Source organism: Tachyglossus aculeatus, chromosome 1 (genome assembly GCF_015852505.1).
Source record: "Tachyglossus aculeatus isolate mTacAcu1 chromosome 1, mTacAcu1.pri, whole genome shotgun sequence".
Lineage (NCBI taxonomy): Eukaryota > Metazoa > Chordata > Mammalia > Monotremata > Tachyglossidae > Tachyglossus > Tachyglossus aculeatus.
Window position 1 is genome coordinate 136,146,046 of NC_052066.1, and position 22,573 is coordinate 136,168,618.

General features: G+C 47.3%; 1 protein-coding gene across 6 annotated transcripts in view; it reads left to right on the forward strand.

Annotated features, from left to right (window-relative positions):
- Nucleotides 1-22,573, forward strand: part of ELOVL5 (ELOVL fatty acid elongase 5) — a 110,397-nt gene that overhangs the window by 7,332 nt on the left and 80,492 nt on the right. For 2 of the 6 annotated variants that reach the window (XM_038757242.1, XM_038757525.1), the window contains exon 1: nt 2,417-2,570. The exons of the other annotated variants lie outside the window; for them this stretch is intronic. The gene's annotated coding sequence lies outside the window, so the exon portion shown is untranslated. Of the gene's footprint in view, nt 1-2,416; nt 2,571-22,573 lie in introns of those variants that run through there. 6 annotated transcript variants of the gene reach the window in all.

Sequence of the window (22,573 nt, forward strand, 5' to 3'; positions counted from 1 at the left end):
GAAATCCATCAGTCCCAGACTTTCTTTGTCTCCCCATTTCAGACTTTCCTCCCAGCTGCCATTATCTTCCTCATTAGCAAGCCCTTCTGCAGATCCTAGCTGGCCCTACACAGATGCTGGGGGACAGGCTTTAGGATGTTTGTAGCTCCCCCATCTTCATTCACTCTTGGGCCTCCTTTTTATTATCATTATTATTATTGTTAATAGTAATAATAATAATTCTGGCATTTATAAAGGGCTTAGTATTTATTAAGTGCTTATTACGTGCCAGGCACCGTACTAAGCACTGGGGTGGATACAAGCAAATCAGGTTGGACACTGTCCCCGTCCCACGTGAGACTCACAGTCCCAATCCCTGTCCTGCATAGGGCTCACAGTCTTAACCCCCGTTTTACAGATGAGGCAACTGAGGCCCAGAGAAGTGAGGTGACTTGCCCAAGGCCACACAGCAGAGAAGTGGCAGAGCTGGGATTAGAACCCGTGACCTTCTGACTGCGTTGTGCTCTATACGCTATGCTCCTTCCCCCTCCCAAGAATGACTCTTCTTTATCAGATATCACATTTAGCCCCCGCCCTACTGTTTGGGAGTGTAGGCTTCTCATTTTAATAAACTTAGGGGAAACAGAGCCATAACTTATTTATATTAACGTCTCCCTCCCTCTCCAGACTGTAAGCTCCTTGTAGGCAGGGAACATGTCTGCCAATTCTCTTATTTTGTACTCTCCCAAGCATCATCATCATCATCAATCGTATTTATTGAGCGCTTACTGTGTGCAGAGCACTGTACTAAGCGCTTGGGAAGTACAAGTTGGCAACATATAGAGACAGTCCCTACCCAACAGTGTTCATTCAGTCATATCTATTGAGCACTTACTGTGTGCAGAGCACTGTACTAAACACTTGGGAAAGCACTATACAACAGAACACAGTGACACTCTGCACGCAGTAAGCGATCAGTAGATATGATTGAGACAGTTCTGTATTCCACGTAGTTTTTAAATATTCAGTCAATCTTATTTATTGTGCACTTACTGAGCTTGGGAGAGTACAACAGAGTTGGTAGACGTGTTCTCAGCCCACGTATTCCATTATAAAAAAAAATTGGCAAACTAATCCAAGAGCACCTAATTCAGAGGTAAAAAAGATGGTTGTATCCGCTGTGGTTTGGGGAGGGACGCCCCAAGTTACTGCTGTGAACCTTGCTGTGGGCCAGTTCAGCACTCCCCTCCCCTTCAGAAAAGCTTTTGCTCCGAGTTTCTATAATGAGGCAACACAAGCCATGGCCTGCTATCCCAAGTACATGCTGTTACTAGGTAGGCCTCAAAGTCACTAATGATAATAGCAGTGGGGCTAACCCTTGACTGCCTCTTCGAGAGGCAGCTTAAGCGCTTAGTACAGTGCTCTGCACATAGTAAGCGCTCAATAAATACGATTGATTGATTGAGAGCAGGAACATGGAGATGGTTTGGGCCCGGCGAAGTCAGTGGTAGATGAAATTCAGGAGGCTCTGACCTGATTCCACCAGAGGACACAGCAATCCTTAAATGTTGGCGTTCCCAAGCTGCTCAACTCCCACTGGAATTGGCTTGTGCTGTGGGAACGCTGTTTTTATTTTTTTTTTCCCGAGTTGGACCAAAATCACTTTGTTTTTGTCATCACGTGGCTTTGATGTACGCAGTTATTTAACAGGAGCATTTCTAGAATCCGAGTCCAAGCAAAGTCCTGGGCTTATTCTAGAACAGAGGTGTGACAGAGTACAATCAGTCGATCGGTGGAGTTTCCTGAGCTCCTGCTGTGGGCCGAACACACTCTGCTTAGCCCTTGGGAGAGTACAGTGCAACGGAATTGGTACACGTGTGTTCCCTGCCCACGGGGAGTTTACTAATAGGAGTTTATAATAATAATGTTGATATTTGTTAAGCGCTTACTATGTGCCAAGCACTGTTCTAAGCGCTGGGGTAGAAACAAGGTAATCGGGTTGTCCCATGTGGGGCTCACAGTCTTCATCCCCATTTTATAGATTAGGGAAGTTAAGTGACTTGCCCAGAGTCACACAGCTGACAAGTGGCGGAGCCGGGATTTGAACCCACGACCTCCGACTCCAAAGCCCGTGTTCGTTCCACTGGGCCACGCTGCTTCCCCTTAGAGTTTGCAGTCTAAAGGGAGGTAGATCGTGTCCCAGGGAGAGTGTCTCCGGTGCCTTGTTGCTGGGGCTGTAGGAAGGGATGGGGAGATCAAGGAGGGAGTATCAGGTTCCTCTTCAACTCTGAGCCGTCCCTGCCTCTCAAGGAGAGAATGTCTTTGAAACCTACTTGGGAGTGACGGTCTTTCGGAGAGATGGCACTTCAGAATTGATTGGAGTCCTTGTTGCACTCTCCTTTCCTATTTCAGATCCTCACCTGCCCCCTCTCTCCGTGCCCAAAACCCAATCCTCAAAGACAAGCCCTAGGAAGGTATCATTGGAAAGCTTCTTGACAGGACCCGGCTCCAATCTCCCTCCTCCAGTCTGACTCCTGTCCTCGAGTTATTTGTAGCCGGAATCCCCGCTTCTCCTTCTGCCTGCATCAGAGGTATTCCTGTGAATTCCCTTTCCCCCTTGGAATAACTTGCCTGCCACGACATTCAGTAATTTATTTGCTTCCCAGGAGTATGAGCCCTCTCCAAAGGGCTGAGGGTTTCTCTGCTTTGCTCCAAAGTTCATTTTTCTCTTCACATCAGAGCGTCTTGGACGTTACCCTGTCTCTTACTGCGAATCCTGAATTGGCCTAAGAAATGATGAGAATATTCCCCATCTGAAAAAGGGAAAAAGAAATGGTTCCAGTTGCAGGCCCTACATCTCAAAGGAAGGTTTTCTTCCTCCTGTTTTCCTTCAGGCTCTTTGCGATGTTTGCTTCCCCCTCCTTTCTCTTTTTCTGGCTTTTAACCCATAATTTATTTGGTGCTGAATAAGGGTTTTTCACTTTTTCTCCCATAATAAGGGTTTTTCACTTTTTCTCCCGTCATCTTTGTTGCTGACCTTATGGAAATGTAGTTTTTCATGGTGAGGAAGACTGTAAGCACCTCGAGGTCAGGGGGTCCTGTCTACCTGCTCTGTTGAACTCTCCCAAGTGTTTAGCACAGCTCTCCGCACGCAGTAAGTGCTCAATAAATACCTCAATGGATTGAGTAGCTGGACTCTATGTGTTTGATCAGTCTTTGTTTTCTCTATCAATAGTGCTGAGTTGCCTGGACCGTTTTATTTATTCATTCAATCAGTCGTATTTATTAAGTGCTTACGTGTGCAGAACACTTTACACTGTAGTTTTATAGATACTCTAGGCATCTGTGCTTCTAGAGAAAGGGGACAGAGACCTTTCACTTTAAACCATGAGGGGTAAGCCTGTGGTCATTTTCTCTTTCCTCCCTTTCTTCCTCCAAGTGCCTGTTTTTAACAGTGCATCTATCTGTCTTTTTCAGCTGCACCAAGGACTGAGAAACAGTGAATGTTGTGAGGCCCAAACAGCTTATTTGGCCCATAGTAGTCTAGAGGAGAAATGCTTGTTTTGTGGCTCTAGAAACAGAAATCTTATCTCTGCAGAGAAATCCTGGCTTATCTTACCCTGGATCTCCAATTCAGGGCCCAGCAGGACATTTGCAGGTTTTTAAACCTCCCTGGGTTTCCTGTGGAGAATACGGAACTTGAGAGGGGGGGTAAAAAGGAAAAAGCTGGGCTCATTGTTCCCTGCTTTTTCGATTAGGGAGGTTCAGGCTACTGCAGCTCTATTTAGCCAGGAGAGCGTGACTAATTAAATTTGAATATTCAATTTAATCATGTCAGAAACGTAATCAGCTAAGAATTATAGTTGGTTGGCCACAGTAGAAAATGTTGATTAAAAGAGCTTTTTATCCTTCAGTGTCCCCCGGTTATTTGTAACTGCAATCTCATATTTTAAAATTCGAAGTCTGATTTGAAAGAGACCAAGTCTCTCGGGGACACGACTGCATTTTAGAATCACCAAAACTCGTCGGCGTTAGGTTTGGATGACATTTTTCAAGATCCGGGAGATACCGGCTACTGAAACAAATGTCAGAAATGATGACTGGATTATGGTTTTAAAATGGCATTGCTGGAAATGATTTACAGTCTGGTGGGTATTAAAGCTTGCTTCATAGTTAAGTCTCAAAACTCACTTTTTGTACTTTTGCTCATTTCACTATTTTGCAACTTAAAGAGTTGCCAGATAAGTCTGGACTTTAGAATCTTCGTGAATTTGCGTTGCAGTTTTTACTGTTGCAATTCACAAGGCTGTCGGTGTTTGAACTTCAGACCTCAGTTCTCCAGCAGTGAGTGTAATTCCTTGAAAAGCTTGCTTTTTATCTTATGAGGTTGGGAAGGGGGTTTATCTTAACTGAATTGTGGACCGTTTGGGGGAGAACATCTACTAGTGTACATTTCTGGCTAATTTTCTTTTCATTTATGAGCATATATATTAATTGACACTGTCTCTTTAGCATGTGGAGCTTTTACAGAGTACATCAGTGGCCTTTTGATCTCATTCTATTCTCCCAAAATAGAAGGTGTTTGCTAAATATTAGACTGGGAGCCCCATGTGGGATCTTGTATCAACCCCAATGCTTCGTACAGTGCTTGGTGCATAGTCAGTACTTAACAAATGCCAGTTAATTTGTGAGCAGCAGCGTGGCAGTGAGAACGTGAGAAGCTGCTTGGCAGTCTGGGTTCTAATCCTGGCTCTGCCACTTGTCTGCCGCATGACCTTGGGCAAGTCGCTTCACTTCCCTGGGCCTCAGTTACCTCAACTGTAAACTGGGGATTAAGACTGTGAGCCCCAGGTGGGACGTGCACTTTGTCCAACCCGATTAGCTCGTTTCCAGTGCTTAGTACAGTGCCTGACACACAGTAAGCACTTAACAAATGCCGTAAAAAATGATTCTTAAAAATACCAGGTGTTTGCTAAATATCGATGGTGTCTGGCATCTGCCTTTGCGGAATTTTGGTTTCAGAACAGAAAGTCGATCTTGACAGATCAGCTAGATCTGCAACCGCTTTGGGTAGGGGCACCTCAGTTCGTAGCCTTACCGTCTTTCGATTTTATCGTGCCCATGGTGGTACCCATTCAGGCTTCGGAGGTTGCCTGGTGGTGTGTGTGATGAGCTCCGATTCGGTGGCATCACTGGCCAGATCCGCTGCAACGGGAACCAGCCAACTAACCACTCCTGATAACCTTCTTGTAGAAATAAGAGAAAGGGGGTGCCCACAAAGGCCTCGTCCTAGGCCAAGGTTGCTCTTCTACCTAGCCCTTCAGCCCCAGACAGTTGCAAAGGATCCCACAAGGCTCATCCTCCCCAACTTTTCCATCACCGCGCTTGCCCTTCCTAAGGAGTTTGTTTCAGTGTTTTTCAACGCAAGGTCAGGGAGTTTCCCCTGGTGTTGAATCAGATTCTTCCCACTGCAACTCGAGCCCCCGTAGAGAACTTCTTGGTCTTTTAAAAGTTATTCTGTGGCTCCCCAGTGCCTGTTTCTGTTACAGGCAGTCGCGGGAAACGGGTAGAGGGGATGGACCGAAGCCGAGCGCATTGAGGTGGTCAAGCATCAGTGTTCCTTTCCCCTTTGTTAGATGAGGAGAGAGGTGCATGCCAGGGTGTTCTGAATTAGTGCAAGAGCCCATTATTGGGTAGAGGCTGTCTCTGTATGTTGCCGACTTGTACTTCCCAGGCGCTTAGTACTGTGCTCTGCACACAGTAAGTGCTCAATAAATACGATTGAATGAATGAATGAATGAGTATACCCTCATCAGCGCTTATTGGGCCCCTACTGTGGGAAGCAAACGGGGCTGGTTTCTTGAGAGCTTTACAATAAAAGGTGAGGTCCCCACCCTCCAGCACTTTACAGTCTCTCAATCAGTCGTATTTATTGAGCACCTACTGAGGGCAGGGCACTGTACTAAGCGCCTGGGCAAGTACAGTGTAACAATGGAACAAAGTTGGTAGACACATTCCCTGCCCCCAACAAGCTAATAACTAGGTATTTGTTAATCAATCAATCAATTAATCTTATTTATTGAGCGCTTACTTTGTGCAGAGCACTGTACTAAGCGCTTGGGAAGTACAAGCCGGCAACGTATAGAGACAGTCCCTACCCAACAGTGGGCTCACAGTCTATTAAGTACTATGTGCCAAAGCACTGTACTAAGCACTGGGGTAGATGCAAGATAATCAGGTCGGACACCATCCCAGTCTCACGTAGGGCTCGCAATCTCAGTGGGAGGGAGAACAGATATCAAATCCCCATTTTACAGATGAGGAAACTGAGGCACTCTAGACTGTAAGCCCATTGTGAGCAGGCAGTGTGACTGTTTATTGCAGTATTGTACTCTATCAAGCACTTCATTCATTCAGTTGTATTTATTGAACATTTACTGTGTGCAGAGCACTGCACTAAGCGCTTGGGAAGTACAAGTTGGCAACATATAGAGACGGTCCCTACCCAACAACGGGCTCAGTGCTCTGCATACAGTAAGCGCTCAAGGAATACAACTGAATGAATGAATGAGGCCCAGTGAAGTTCAGTGACTTGCCCAAGGTCATTCAGTTGGCAGATGGCAGGGCCAGGATTAGAACCCACTGGGGTTCTAATTACAGTCCAGTGGGGGAGGCCAGTAAGGGGAACCGAAGGGAAAGCATGCAACTAGTAACCACAGAAGTTAAGCATCCAATCAGTAGTATTGTGCAAACTCTGAGGTAGAAGACCTTAGCCCTGTCCTCAAGGAGCTGAAAACCCAGTGGACAGAATTAATGAATAAACAAAATACACCAAATAAGCACGACTGCAGAGGGTGGGTAATGGAATGCCCTGATCAGGGAAGTGGTGAGGATTAAGCATGGAATGCTGTTCCATCCTGGCGTGCTAAAGTAATGTTTTCCGACTAATACATGTCTCCCAGGGACCGATGTATGGATGTCTGGGGCGTGAGGGAATCAAGCCCTCACACCAGCCCCTTTTGACTTCTGTTGTCAGGAGGGGGGTGTCCTGAAATGGATGCCAAGCCAACTGGGGGCCTGTGCCCTCCCTTCTTCAGGAGGTCAAGCACGGAGAGAGAGAGGGAAGTTTCGTTCCAGAACCCAAGACCTCTCCTGGACCTTCAAAAGGAAAGAACATTAAAGAGTTGCCGCAGATAGGGTTTGTTTCCATCCAAACAGTTTATATTTAAAAAGGAACACGGTGTTTAGGAGGAAGTAAATGAAATGGAGGAATGTTTAGTGGCTAGAGCTGAGGCCCGGGAGTTGGAAGGACCTGGGTTCTAATTCTGGCTCATCCACTTGTCTTCTGTGTGACCGTGGGCAAGTCAATTCACTTCTCTGTGCCTCAGTTGCCCCATCTGTAAAAGGAGGATTAAGACTGAGAGCCCCACGTGGGACAGGGAGACAGGGACTGTGTCCAACCTGGTTAGACTGTGAGCCCACTGTTGGGTAGGGGCTGTCTCTACGTGTTGCCAACTTGTACTTCCCAAGCGCTTAGTACAGTGCTGTGCACACAGTAAGCGCTCAATAAATACGATTGATGATCTCAGTAGAGTGCCTGCAAGTAGTAAGCTCTTAACAAATACCATTTAAAAAAAAGTTGTTAGAAGTAGACTGGAACAGAGTGTGAGTGGCCGAGTGTGGACCAACCAAAATGAAAACCTGTGGGAAATAAGGAAGTCACAACCCTGGGACTTTCCACGGTCCTCAAGACCTTTTTCCATTTTGGAGAGCAACCCCGCTCTGGGCCGACCATTTTCTTTCTTTCCCTTTATCCATTTGGTTCTGCCGTGCGCCTTTGCCCTCTGTCCACAGCTCATCAGTGAATCAATCAGTCAATCAATCAATCGTATTTATTGAGCACTTACTGTGTGCAGAGCACTGTACTAAGCGCTTGGGAAGTGCAAGTTGGCAACATATAGAGACCATCCGTACCCAACAGTGGGCTCACAGTCTAGAAGGGGGAGACAGAGAACAAAACCAAGCATATTAACAAAATAAAATAAATAGAATAGATATGTACAAGTAAAATAAATAGAGTAATAAATATGTACAAACATATATACGTATATACAGGTGCTGTGGGGAAGGGAAGGAGGTAAGGCGGGGAGGATGGAGAGGGGGAAGTGGGGGAGAGGAAGGAGGGGGCTCAGTGTGGGAAGGCCTCCTGGAGGAGGTGAGCTCTCAGTAGGGCCTTGAAGGGAGGAAGAGAGCCAGCTTGGCGGATGTGGGGAGGGAGGGCATTCCAGGCCAGGGGGATGACGTGGGCCGGGAGTCGATGGCGGGACAGGCGAGAACGAGGCACCGTGAGGAGATTAGCGGCAGAGGAGCGGAGGGTGCGGGGTGGGCTATAGAAGGAGAGAAGGGAGGTGAGGTAGGAGGGGGCGAGGTGATGGACAGCCTTGAAGCCCAGGGTGGTATTTATTAAGTGTTTACTGTGTGCAGAGCACTTTACAAAGCCCTTGGGAGAGTACAGTTTAACAGAGTTGGTAGACTCACTCCCTGCCCACAACGAGCTTACAGTCTAGAGGGAAAGTCATCCTTTCCAAAAGTCTTTGCGCCGGTGGTGACCCCTGGCACTGACTCTATCCCCCTGCCACCCATCTTCCCATCTCCATGTCTCCCTATTCCTGCCACTTTGGCTCCCACCTCAGATCGTCATTCCAGCCCCCAGCTCTCTTAGTTGCCCCATCCCAGTGGCCGATTGCGATTTCCCCCTTCTAGACTGTGAGCCCACTGTTGGGTAGGGACTGTCTCTATATGTTGCCAACTTGTACTTCCCAAGGGCTTAGTACAGTGCTCTGCACACAGTAAGCGCTCAGTAAATACGATTGATTGACTGTTTGATTGATGGCCTTTGGATCTGGACGTTGGTGAGCTCTGAGAGCTAGTGAAGAACTGTGCTCGGCCTCCTGCTCTTTCTCCTTGATTCCCTCAACCACCCTGCTGCCTGTCCCCTCTCCTGAAGTCAGATAAAGGCATGTTCACACACTGTTGCTTTTTCTTGTAGGCTTAGTGATAATAATTGTGGTATTTGTTAAGTGCTTACTATGTGCCAAGCTCCGTACTAAGCACTGGGGTGGATACGAGCAGATTGAGTTGGACACAGTCCCTGTCCCACATAAAGCTCACAGTCTTAATCCCCATTTTACAGATGAAGGAACTGAGGCACAGAGAAGTGCAGTGACTTGCCGAGCATCATGATGATGATGGATAAGCCTTGGTCCTGACACTTCTGTATGACCCTGGGCAAGTCATTTAACTTCTATCTGTCTGGTTCCTCAACCATAAAATGGGAATTCAGTACCCGTCTCCCTCCTCCCCCTTAGACTGTGAGGCCACTTGCGACAGGGATTGTGTCTGATCGATTGTGTTGTATGTGCCCCGATGTCTAGCGCAGTGCTCGGCACACGGTAAGTACTTAGCAGATATCACAGCTATTTGGCCGTGCTGGACCCTTTCCCACTGGGGCATGGAGTCCTTTTGGGTTTTTTTTTTTTTAATCAGAGCAATGAAGTTCAACACTTAGAAATTCAAATGTAGGTTAAAGTGCACCTGAAGGCCTTTTCCATCCAGGATTCATTTACCACCAAAAGTGATGCCAAGTAGAGTGCCGAGGCTATGCCGTGGCACCTGGGCCCGGAGGGCGGTGGCCTTGTTAGACGCAGTGGCCTTCCCTGCCCGTATTAGCTGCCAGAATTCCTGCTGGGAGGAAACCCACGTTTTTCCTTCTGGTGGAAACCGTCACCATTAATGACATGGCAGCAGCCGTTAGAATCCAGGTTTCCCGATTCCCGGAATAGCGCGCTTTCCACTGGACCAACAGCATTGTGTGATCTGGGTTCAAATCTGCCAAGGCCCAGCCCTAAAGGAAGGTAGGGAAAGGGACAGAAAGGGAGAAGGCATGGGGGCTTAGTGTCAGAAGACAGGGCTGAACATTTTGGCTGACGGGGTGGAGATTAAGTTCGTGTTTCATCTTGAGGGGCGCATAAAATAAATCTCTTGGCTCTGTCTCTCTTGCTCCGTAGTTTAGGAAGAAACCTTGTGCCAGCTAGGTTATGACAATCAGATTTTCGCTAGGAGACTAAATACAAGAAAGGGAAAGGGGTGTCCCTGCATTTATAGCTCACCCTGGTCTTTAATCATCAATCAATGGTAGTTTTTGAGCATTTACTATATGTAGAGCACTGTACTAAGCATGTGAGAGAGTACAATAGAGTAAATTGTTTGGCCTAGTGGATAGAGAACAAGCCTGGGAGTCAGAAGGACCTGGGTTCTAATCCTGACTCTGCCACTTCTCTGCTGAGAGACCCTGGGCAAGTCACTTCACTTAACTTCCCTGTGCGTCAGTTACCGCATCCGTAAAATGGGGATTAAGACTGTGAGCCCCATGTGGGACAGGGACTGTGTCCATCCCGCCTAGCTTGGATCCACCCCAGTGCTTAGTACAGTTCCTGGCACTTAATAAGCTCTTAACAAATACCACAGTTATCATTATTAAGAAAACGTGGTCTCCGCCTTCAAGGAGTTGAAAACCTAGAGGGGGAGATGAACATTTAATTAATTACAAGTAAGGGAAGCAAATGAGTATAAAGATATGTACATAAGTGCTGTGCTGTTCAGTTCTTTCGGAAGGAAATAAGTATTCCCTTGAAATTCATATTGGACCAAACCTTCTGAATACCAAAGAGTTCGCCCTGGAGAAATCAAATTTGCTTCTCAGTGACCTATTTTTTGGGTTTTTTTTTTTTTTTTTGGATCAGAGCAATGAAGTTCAACACTTAGAAATTCAAATGTAGGCTCTCTCAGACAGTCCGGTGTTCCTGTATTAACTTAATTTTTAAAATTTCTCACTCGAGTTCCCCTTGCACTTGGAAGAGGGCGAGGGAGCAGGACATAGATGCACAAACTCCTAGACCCCTTCGGGAGTAGTGCGGGGAGAGAGAAGCAGCATGGTATAGTGGTTAGAGCACGGGATTGGGAGTCAGAAGGTCATGGGTTCATTCATTCAGTAGTATTTAGTGAGCGCTTACTGAGTGCAGAGCACTGTACTAAGCGCTTGGGAAGTACAAGTCAGCAACATATAGAGACGGTCCCTACCCGACAACGGGCTCACAGTCTAGAAGGGGGAGACAGACAACAAAACAAAACAAGTAGACAGGTGTCAATACCATCAAAATAGATAAATAGAATTATGGATATTTGCACAATATGCACACAGGGTTCTAATTCTGGCTCCGCCACTTATCTGCTTTGTGACCATGGGCAAGCCACTTAACTTCCTGGGCCTTGGTTACCTCATCTGTCAAATGGGGATTAAGATTGTGAGCCCCATGTGGGACACCCTGATTACCTTGTATCAACCCCAGCACTTAGAACAGTGCTTGACACATAGTAAGCGCTCAACAAAGACCATAATTATTAATGGCGGAGCCGGGATTAGAACCCAGGTCCTTCTGTCTCCCAGGCTCGGGCTCTGCCCACAAGACCAGGCTGCTTCGTCTCCAAAACGCCTGCCCTGGAACAAGGGTGCCGAGATTTAGCCCGGAGGGAACTTAGGTTTAAAAATAGCATTACGGGAGTCAGCTCGGCCCGTCTGGAGCCGATTAGACAAAGTAATGGAAAGCAGAGTTCCAAAATGTCAGATTTGGAGATGGCATGAGCAGTTGCAGTAAGAGCAAAACGTCATCACCGTTACCAGTTTGGTGAGGCCCTTTTCCGTACTTGAAACACTCTTGGAAATTGCCTTTCCGGGGAGAGGGAGCCAATGGGGTGGCATTAATTCATCATCTGTCCCGCTCCGTGACCGCCCTCTATGAAACGTCTCCTCTGCAAACTTTCATGACTCAGAACTGCAGTTTCCAGGAGAGCCATTGTGTTTAGAGGGGAATTGGGTGGAGTAGGAGAAGTAGGTTAAGCAGGGAAACAGTTAATGATAATGATGTTAAGCGTTTGTTAAGCGCTTACTATGTGCCAGGCACTGTAGTAAGCACTGGGGTGGAGACAAGCAAACCAAGTTGAACACAGTCCCTGTCCCATGTGGGGCTCCCAGGCTCAATCCCCATTTTACAGATGAGGTAACTGAGGCCCAGAGCAGCTAAGTGACTTACCCAAGGTCTCACAGCAGACAAGTAGCGGAGCCGGAATTAGAACCCGGGACCTCCTGGCTCTCACCCCATGCTCTCTCTGCTAGGTCACGCTGCTTCTCCAACAGCTGTGTTAAATCCAGGTTTCCCTCATCATCAATCGTATTTATTGAGCGCTTACTGTGTGCAGAGCACTGTACTAAGCGCTTGGGAAGTACAAGTTGGCAACATTTAGAGACGGTCCCTACCCAACAGCGGGCTCACAGTCTAGAAGGGGGAGACAGACAACAAAGCATGTTAACAAAATAAAATAAATAGAATAGTACCGCCAACGGCGGGGGATATTTGTTGGAGGGAATTTCCGAGGAATAAGTGATTTGACTGAAATCAGCGGAGAAGGAAGCATGATTTTTGCGTGTGTATGTGTGAAATGAGGTTTGTTGGGGAGAGCGCTGTGCAGACGGATTCCATTGTTGGTGCCCTCCAGGCGATCTCCCTCCTCATTGTCATCCCAAGTAATAATAATTATGGTATTTTTTAAAATGCTTACGATGTGCCAAGCACTGTTGTAAGCACTGGGGTAGATTCAAGGTAATCAGTTTGCCCCACGTGGGGCTCACAGTCTTTATCCCCATTTTACAGTTGAGCTAACTGAGGCACAGAGAAGTGAAGTGGCTTTCCCAAGGTCACACAGCCTCGCCCCCTCCTACCTCACCTCCCTTCTTTCCTTCTCCAGCCCAGCCCGCACCCTCCGCTCCTCTGCCGCCGCTAACCTCCTCACTGTGCCTCCCTCTCGCCTGTCCCGCCGTCGACCCCCAGCCCACGTCCTCCCCCGGGCCTGGAATGCCCTCCCTCCGCACATCCACCAAGCTAGCTCTCTTCCTCCCTTCCAAGCCCTACTGAGAGCTCACCTCCTCCAGGAGGCCTTCCCAGACTGAGCCCCCTCCTTCCTCTCCCCCTCATCCCCCTACCTACCCCCCCGCCCTACCTCCTTCCCCTCCCTGTAGCACCTGTATATATGTTTGTACATATTTATTACTCCATTTTACTTGTACATATTTACTATTCTATTTATTTTATTTTGTTAATATGTTTGGTTTTGTTGTCTGTCTCCCCCTTCTAGACTGTGAGCCCACTGTTGGGTAGGCACTCTCTATATGCTGCCAACTTGTACTTCTCAAGCGCTTAGTACAGTGCTGTGCACACAGTAAGCGCTCAGTAAATACGATTGAATGAATGAACAAGTGGCGGAGCCGGGATTAGAACCCAGATCCTTCTGACTCCCAAGGCCGTGCTCTCGCATCCCCGCTTGCCTTCGAGTGGGGAGAAGAGCCCACTGTTTCTAGACTGTGAGCCCACTGTTGGGTAGGGACCATCTCTATATGTTGCCAACTTGTACTTCCCAAGCGCTTAGTACAGTGCTCTGCATGCAGTAAGCGCTCAATAAATACGATTGATTGATTGATTGAGTGAGAAGGCCTCGTGGCCGTTCCCCGGAGTCCAGGCTTACCGTCAGTTGCCCGAGGTGGGCCATTTGGAGCTCTTAGCACCCATGGGTGGCAGCTGTCAGTCAGACTGCTGGACCAATTTGAGTCATGCAGAAGGACCAGAATCCTAGTCTACAGATTGAAACAAAAGTCTTTCTCCTCTATTTTGTTAGATTTGGTTTTGTTCTCTGTCTCCCCCTTTTAGACTGTGAGCCCACTGTTAGGTAGGGACTGTCTCTATATGTTGCCAATTTGTACTTCCCAAGCGCTTAGTACAGTGCTCTGCACACAGTAAGCGCTCAATAAATACAATTGATGATGACGATGATAACTAGAGATTTGCTGACTAAACAGAACTTGATGGCGGAAGTACAGATTCCTTCCATTTGTGCTTTTAAATTCGGGTTTGGGACTTTGGAGTTTTATTCCAAATGTGAGGGGCCAAACAAGAGCCATGCAGAAGGACCAGAATCGTAGTCTGCAGATTGAAACAGACGTCTTTCTCCTCTAACTAGAGATGTGCCGACAAGACAGAACTTGATGGCGGAAGTACGAATTCCTTCCATTTGTGCTTTTAAATTTGGGTTTGGGACTTTGGAGTTTTACTCCAATTGTGAGTTTCTACAAAAGCACTGACAAGTCGAAGGCCAGAGGAAAAGTATAATGGTAATAATGGCATCTATTAAGCACATACTATGTATAATGGTAATAATGGCATCTATTAAGCGCATACTATGTGCTAAGCACTGGAATAGATGAGAGAGAATCAGATCGGACACTGTTCTTGGGCCACACAGGGTACACGGTGTAGGAAGGGGAGCAGTGATCTTGTCCCCATTCTACGGATAAGAAAACCGAACTGCAGAGAGATTGTGACTTTTCCCAGGTTATGCCCTAGACAAGTTGTGGAGCTGGCCTGGCAATCAGTCGTATTTACTGAGCGTTTACTGTGTGCAGAGCACTGTACTAAGCACTTGGAAGAGTGCGTTACGACGGAGTCGGTAGAAATGTTCCCTGCCCACAAAGAGCTTGCAGTGTAGAGACAAGCTTACCGTTTAAGGGTAGGGGAGATGGACATTAATATAAATAAGTAATTTACAGATATGAACATGAGTGCTGTGAAGATCATTTATAGAAATGTTCAAGCAACGTGGCTTAGTGGAAAGAGCCCAGGCTTGGGAGTCAGAGGACGTGGGTTCTAATCCTGGCTCTGCCACTTGTCAGCTGTGTGACTTTGGGCAAGTCACTTAACTTCTCTGAGCCTCAGTTCCCTCATCTGTAAAATGGGGATGAAGATTGTGAGCCCCGTGTGGGACAACCTGATTGCCTTGTATGTACCCCAGCGCTTAGAACAGTGCGTGGCACATAGTAAGCACCAACTAATACCATAATTACCATTTCCCGACTCCCAGTTCCCACCTCTTTCCACTAGGCCAGGCTACTTCCCAAAAACTGGCAAGCATAGAAAATGAGAAAGCAGTGCTTCCATCATACATTTTCAGCCCTAGTGCCACTGTTGATAAGCAGATTTCCTCCAAGTGTTTGACCTCATTTAGGTAACAAATGCACCGACTGTGTTCAGCTTCTAATTCTGCACCACTCCTAATGCTCCCGCATTTACCCTTAACTCGTACAGAAGGTAGACTGTGATTCCTGAGAAGCAGCCTGGCTCAGTGGAAAAGAGCACGGGCTTTGGAGTCAGAGATCATGGGTTCAAATCCCGGCTCTGCCGATTGTCAGCCGTGTGACTTTGGGCAAGTCACTTAACTTCTCTGTGCCTCAGTTCCCTCATCTGTAAAATGGGGATTAAGTCTGTGGGCCCCCCCGTGGGACAACCTGATCACCTTGTAACCTCCCCCAGGGCTTAGAACAGTGCTTTGCACATAGTAAGCGCTTAATAAATGCCATCATTATTCCTGCTTGGTTGGACCCCCTTCTTAATTTCTGGCCCTTAAACTGAGCCACAGCCCCCGTCCCGTCCTCCTTCCGACAAAGGGAAGCAGTGTGGCCTAGTGGATAGAACATGGGCTTGGGAATCAGAAAGTCATGGGCTGTAATCCCAGCTCCTCCGCTCGTTTGCTGCGAGACCTTCGGCAGGTCGCTTCACTCCTCTGGACATCAGTTTCCTCATCTGTAAAGTGGAGATCGACACTGTGAGCCCCACGTGGGACCGGGATTGGGTCCAACCCGATTTGCTTGTATCCACCCCAGCGCTCAGTACAGTGCCCGGCACTTAGTAAGCGCTTAACTGTTACCGTCGTCATTATTGTTATTGCGAGACCTGGGCGGCCAGGCCAAGCGAGTGCCATCGAGAAGCATTTTTAGTGCCGTCGGTACAGTCTCTAGGATGAGCATCAGCAAGGACCACTCCCCCCCCCCCCCCATCCCTACTCCCTCTCCCCCCGCCTCACTTACCGTGCTATGTCTTAGGAGGGAGGGAGGGTTGGGGGTTGGCTCTGGGGGCTTCTGCTTTTACCTGCTGCTCCTCCCCTAGTTTCAGGGTCCAGGGCCTCCCCGCTGCAGAGCCCGGGCAGAGCAGGGGCCCTGGAAATGACTGGGTACCAAGGGTCACCAGGACCCACTCCAGGAGATCCTGGGTGATGAACATTCGGTACCATTGGGGCACTCGCCCTCACCACTTTTGGTGCTGGGCACCATTGACTTTAAAGCCCTCAGTCACCTTGCCTCCTCCTACCTCACCTCACTAATCTTCTACTATAACCCAGCCCGCACGCTTCCCTCCTCTGATGCTAACCTGCTCACTGTACCTCGGTCTCATTTATCTCACCGCTCAACCCTCGCCCACGTCCTGCCCCTGGCCTGGAACGCCCTCACCCCTTGTGTCCGGCACACAATTACTTTCTCCATCTTGAAAACCTTATTGAAGGCACATCTCCCTCAAGAGGCCTTCCCCGACTAAGCCCACTTTTCCTTTTCTTCAACTCCCTTCTGTGTTGCCCTGACTTATTCCTTTTATTCATCCCCCTTCCCAGCCCTACAGCACTTATGTACATATATGTAATTAATTTATTCGTATTCATGTCTGGCTCCCCCTCTAGACTGTAAGCTCGTTGAAGGTAGGGAATGTGTCTGTTACATTGTTATATTGTACCCTCCCAAAGGCTGAGTACAGTGCTCTGCACGTAGAGAAGCTGCGTGGCTCAGTGGAAAAGAGCATGGGCTTTGGAGTCAGAGGTCATGGGTTCAAATCCCAGCTCCGCCAATTGTCAGCTGTGTGACTTTGAGCAAGTCACTTTTAGACTGTGAGCCCACTGTTGGGTAGGGACTGTCTCTATATGTAGCCAATTTGTACTTCCCAAGTGCTTAGTACAGTGCTGTGCACACAGTAAGCGCTCAATAAATACGATTGATGATGAAGTCACTTCACTTCTCCGGGCCTCAGTTACCTCATCGGTAAAATGGGGATTAAGACTGTGAGCCCTCCTTGGGACAACCTGATCACCTTGTAACCTCCCCAGCGCTTAGAACAGTGCTTTGCACATAATAAGCACTTAATAAATGCCGTTATTATTATTATTATTATTATTATTATTATATTAAGTGCTCAACAAATACGATTGACTAACTGACTGTCTGACTGACTGACACCCTACGTCATTCCTCTCGGGTCTTAGCCAAGATCTGAGAATCTCCATTTAGGAGGGAGAGGATCCAAAATGGAAATTTTCTGGCCTGTTCTTCATCTGAACCCTGCTTCCTTTTTCACCGAATTCACTTGAAATGATCGGACAGATAGTTTGGGTTTTAGCAGTGGTGAGAATTGTCTCTAAGTAACTTGGTTAGACAAGGCCAAGTTACTCAACCTTCACATCAGTAAAGGTGGTCCTTCTCACTCTCAGGCCCATGTGTTCCTCCAAGCAGCTTGATGTGCCAAGCACTGTACTAAGCGCTGGGGCAGAGACAAGATAATCAGCTCGGACGCCGTCGTTGCAGCAGGTCAGTTTCGCCAAGCACTTGGTACCAATACGGTGTTTCAGTTGTTTTGGCCAAACAGTTGACTATAACTGTGGGAGCCATGCCCCAGAGGGTCTGTCTTCATCATGAAGGCCAATTCGGATGTTCTTTAGGGAAATTTGTGAAGACATGTAATTATGTAGGGAGCCCTCTTCAAGGGCAGTAACGATCATGATCTTCCTTTGAAACAGAAACCAAAGCCAAAAGTACTGCCTTAGATGAGGTCAAACCAAGGCCTTCTGGAACAAAAATAACTTGTTTTGATGTTCATTTTTTCCCTCTATTGATATTTCCCCATAATGTATCGCTTTAGAGTTGTGTGAGCTTTTCACTCCATTGATTTTAGAAGCATTTTTTTTAGAGTACGCAGTTTCCTCTTTGTGATCGCTTTGCTAAGCATTATTTGACCTCATAAAAATAATAATAATAATGTTGGTATTTGTTAAGCGCTTACTATGTGCAAAGCACTGTTCTAAGCGCTGGGGTAGATACAAGGTAATGAGGTTGTCCCACGAGGGGCTTACAGTCTTCATCCCCATTTTACGGATGAGGGAACTGAGGCCCAGAGAAGTGAAGTGACTTGCCCAAAGTCACACAGCTGACAAGTGGCGGGGCTGGGATTTGAACCCGCGGCCTCTGACTCCAAAGCCTGGGCTCTTTCCACCGAGCCACGCTGCTTCCCATGTTTTTTGTGGCTGGAATTATGATCACTTATTTTCCCTAACCCAGACCCCCGTAATTCACTTCTTCACGTTGAGTGAGTTTGTGCACGAGAAAAAACATCAAGAGCCGCCTCCCACTCCCACTTTTCTGAGGAGACCCACATGTTTAGGTTTTGGGGCTATTTAGCATTCCTCTCACTACACTTCACCATCTGAACCTTGGTTTAGCAGGTGAAAGCCAAGCATTTTGGGCAGCCAGCTTCAGGGCTGCAGGTAGCCTCACTGAATCATAAAGACCTTCCAGAATAATCAATCAGTGTTATTTATTGAGCACTTACTGTGTGCAGAGCACTATACTAAGCGCTTGGGAGAGTGCAATACATCAGAATTGGAAGAAATATTCCCTGTGTCGCCTGCTGGACTCCCTGGGAAGCTTTGTTTAACTCTTTTGAGCCAGGAACTAGTTGTGTGTGTGTTCTAAATGTTTGTCACCAAAGCTTGCCGGTGTCACCTTCATAACATCGCCAAGATCCGCCCTTTCTTCTCCATCCAAACCTCTGCCACGTTAGTACAGTCACTCATCCTATCCCGATTGGATTACTGCATCAGCCTCCTTTCTGACCTCCCAAGCTCCTGTCCCTCCCCACTTCAGTCTATACTTCACGCTGCTGCCCAGATGATCTTTCTACAGAAACACTCTGGGCATGTCACGCCCCTCCTCAAAAATCTCCAGTGGTTGCCTATCAACCTCCATATCAAGCGAAAACTATTGGCTTCAAAGCTCTCCATCACATTGCCCCCTCCTTCCTCTCCTCCCTTTTTTCCTTGTAAATCCCAGCCCACGTACTTTGCTCCTCTGGTGCTCTACATATTTATTACTCTATTTATTTTATTTGTACATATTTACTATATTGTATTAATGATGTGTGTATAGCTATAATTCTATTTATTCTGATAGTATTGACACCTGTCTACTTGTTTTGTTTTGTTGTTCGTCTCCCCCTTCTAGACTGTGAGCCCATTGTTGAGTAGGGACCATCTCTATATGTTGCCGATTTGTACTTCCCAAGCGCTTAGTACAGTGCTCTGCACACAGTAAGCGCTCAATAAATACAGTTGAATGAATGAATAAATGAGCCTGCTCACTGGACCTCATTCTCGCCTCTCCTGCCATCGACCTCTGGCCCACATCCTACCTCTGGCCTGGAATGCCCTCCCTCCTCAAATCCAGCAAACAATCACACTTTCCCCTTGCAAAGCCCTACTGAAGGTTCACCTCCTCCAAGAGGCCTTCCCAGACTAAGCCCCCTTTTTCCTCAGCTCCCCTTCCCCTCCACGTTGCCCCGACTCGCTCCCTTTGTTGTAACCCCCTCTCCACCCCACAACACTTGTTTATATATGTACATATCTATAATTATATTCATTTATATTAATGCCTGTTTACTTGCTTTGATGTGTGTGTATATATATCTATAATTCTATTTATTTACACTGATGCTATTGATGCCTATTTACTTGTTTTGATGTGTCTCACCCCTTCTAGACTGTAAGCCCGTTGTGATGGCATTTATTAAGCGCTTACTATGTGCAAAGCACTGTTCTGAGTGCTGGGGAGGTTACAAGGTGATCGGGTTGTCCCACGGGGGGTTCGCAGTCTTAATCCCTATTTGACAGATGAGGTAACTGAGGCACCGAGAAGTGAAGTGACTTGCCCAGAGTCACACAGCTGACAGTTGTTGGAGCCGGGCTTTGAACCCATGACCTGGCAGGGATTGTCTCTCTCTAGTGCTGAACTGTACTTTGAGTACTTAGTACAGTTCTCTGCACACAGTAAGTGCTGAATAAATACAGTTGAATGAATGAATTTTAATAAATGTAATTTTGCAGTTACTGAAAAGGGCAGAACTCGGAGGGAGTTGTCTAGTTCCCAGAACAGACTGGCTGAATGGGACCCAGAGAGTTCTCAAGATTCATTCGCCTACCATTCTTCTCCAAACTCCTTGAGCGAGTTTGTCTATACCAGCTGTCTCAGGTTCCTCTCTTCCAATTCTGTCCTTGACCCCCTCCAGTCTGGCTTCCATCCCCTTCACTCCACAGAAACCACCTCTCAAAGGTCACGTATGATCTCCTCCTTGCCAAATCCAATGGCCTCTAATTCGTCCTAATCCTCCTCAACCTCTCAGCTGCCTTCGACTCTGTCAACCACTCCCTTCTGGAAACATTATCCAACCTTGGCTTCACTGACACTGTCCTCTCCTGGTTCTCCTCCTGTCTCTTTGGCCACCTATTCTCAGTCTCTTTCGCAGGTTCCTCTTCTGCCTTCCATCCCCTAACTGTGGGGGTCCCTCTTGGTTCAGTTCTGGGTCCCCTTCTAGTCTCCCTTTGGATTACTCATTCACTCATGTGGCTTCAACTACCACCTTCATGCTGATGATTCCCAAATCTACATCTCCAGACCGGATCTCTCTCCCTTCTGCTCTCTCACATTTCCTCCTGCCTTCAAGATGTCCTGCCGTCACCTCAAACTTAAATGTGTCCAAAACAGGACTCTTTATCTTCCCACCCAAACCCTGTCCTCCCCCTGACTTTCCCATCACTATAAGTAGCTCCACCATCCATCCTGTCTTACAAGGTCGTAACCCTGGTATTATCCTTCACTCCTCTTTCTCATTCAACTCACATATTCATTCTATCGCTAAATCCTGTCGGTTCATCCTTCACAACGTCACTAAAATCCGTCCTTTCTTCATCCAAACTGCTGCTGTGTTAATCCAAGCATGTATCCTGTCCCGCCTTGATTACTGCATCAGCCTCCTTACTGATTTCCCTGCCTCCTGTCTCTCCCCTCTCCAGTCCATACTTCACTCCCCTGCCCGGATCATTTTTCTACAAAAAAGATTAGTCCATGTTTCCTCACCCCTCAAGAATTTTCAGTGGTTGCCCATCCACCTCTGCATCACACTGAAACTCCTTACCATCGGCACTCAATCACCTTGTCCCTCCTACCTTATCTGGCTTCTCTCCTACTACAACCAAGCCCGCACACTTTGCTTCTCTAGTGCCAGCTTTCTCACTGTACCTCACTAACTCACCACTGACCTCTCGCCCACATCCTGCGTCTGCCCTGGAACACCTTCCCTTTTCATATCTGACTGACGATTACTCTTTCTCCCTTCAAAACCATATTGAAGGCACATCTCCTCCAAGAGGCCTTCCCTGACTAAGCCCTCATTTCCTCTTTTCCCATTCCCTTCTCCATTACCCTGACTTGCTCCCTTTGTTCACCACCCCTCCTTACCCCCCTTCCTCAGCCCCTAACCCTAACCCCTAACCCTAACACCTATATACATACCTGTAATTTATTTATGTACATTAATGTCTGTCTCCCAGTCTAGACTGTAAGCTCATTGTGGGCAGGGAATGTGTCTGTTTATTGTTGTATTGCACTCTCTCAAGTACTTAATACAGTGCCCTGCGCACAGTAAACAATAAATACGATTGAATGAATGAATTTTAGTATTGAGCTCTTACTCTGTGCTTAGGGAATGGGGGAGATACAAGGCAATCTTGACTTGTCTTATGCTGTCGAGTCATCTCCAACCCATAACGACGCCATGGACACATCTCTCCCCAAATGCCCCAACTCCATCTGCAATCATTCTGGTAGTGTCTCCAGAGAGTTTTCTTGGCAAAAATTCAGAAGGGGTTTACCATTGCCTCCTTCCATGCAGTAAACTTGAGTCTCCACCCTCGACTCCCTCCCGTGCTGCTGCTGCCCAGCACAGATGAGTTTTGACTTGTAGCAGATTGCCTTCCTCTCGCTAGCCGCTGCCCAAGCTAGGAATGGAATTGTTAAGCCTCTGCTTGACTCTTCCCTTCCATAGTTGAGACAGTCAGGTCTGGCACAATTCCCTGTTCCACACAGGACTCACAATCTAAGAAGGAGGGAGAGCAAGTATCTTGCCCCCATTTTACAGATGAGGACGCCAGGGCTCACAAGGGTTAAACGACTTGCCCACAGTCTGGACCCCAGATCTCCTGGCTTCCAGCTGCAAGTTCTTTTCACTAGGGCCATACTGCTTCTCCAAAGGGAATCAGCACCTCTTCACATAATACTGCTTCCATATCAGTCAGTGGTATTGATTGAGTGCTTACCATGCACAGATCACTGTACTAAACATCCAAGCAAGGAAGGTAATAATAATAATAATGATGGTATTTGTTAAGCACTTACTATGTGCAAAGCACTGTTCTAAGCACTGAGGGGGATACAAGGCGATCAAGTTGTCCCACATGGGGCTCACAGTCTTAATCCCCATTTTACAGATGAGTTAACTGAGGCACA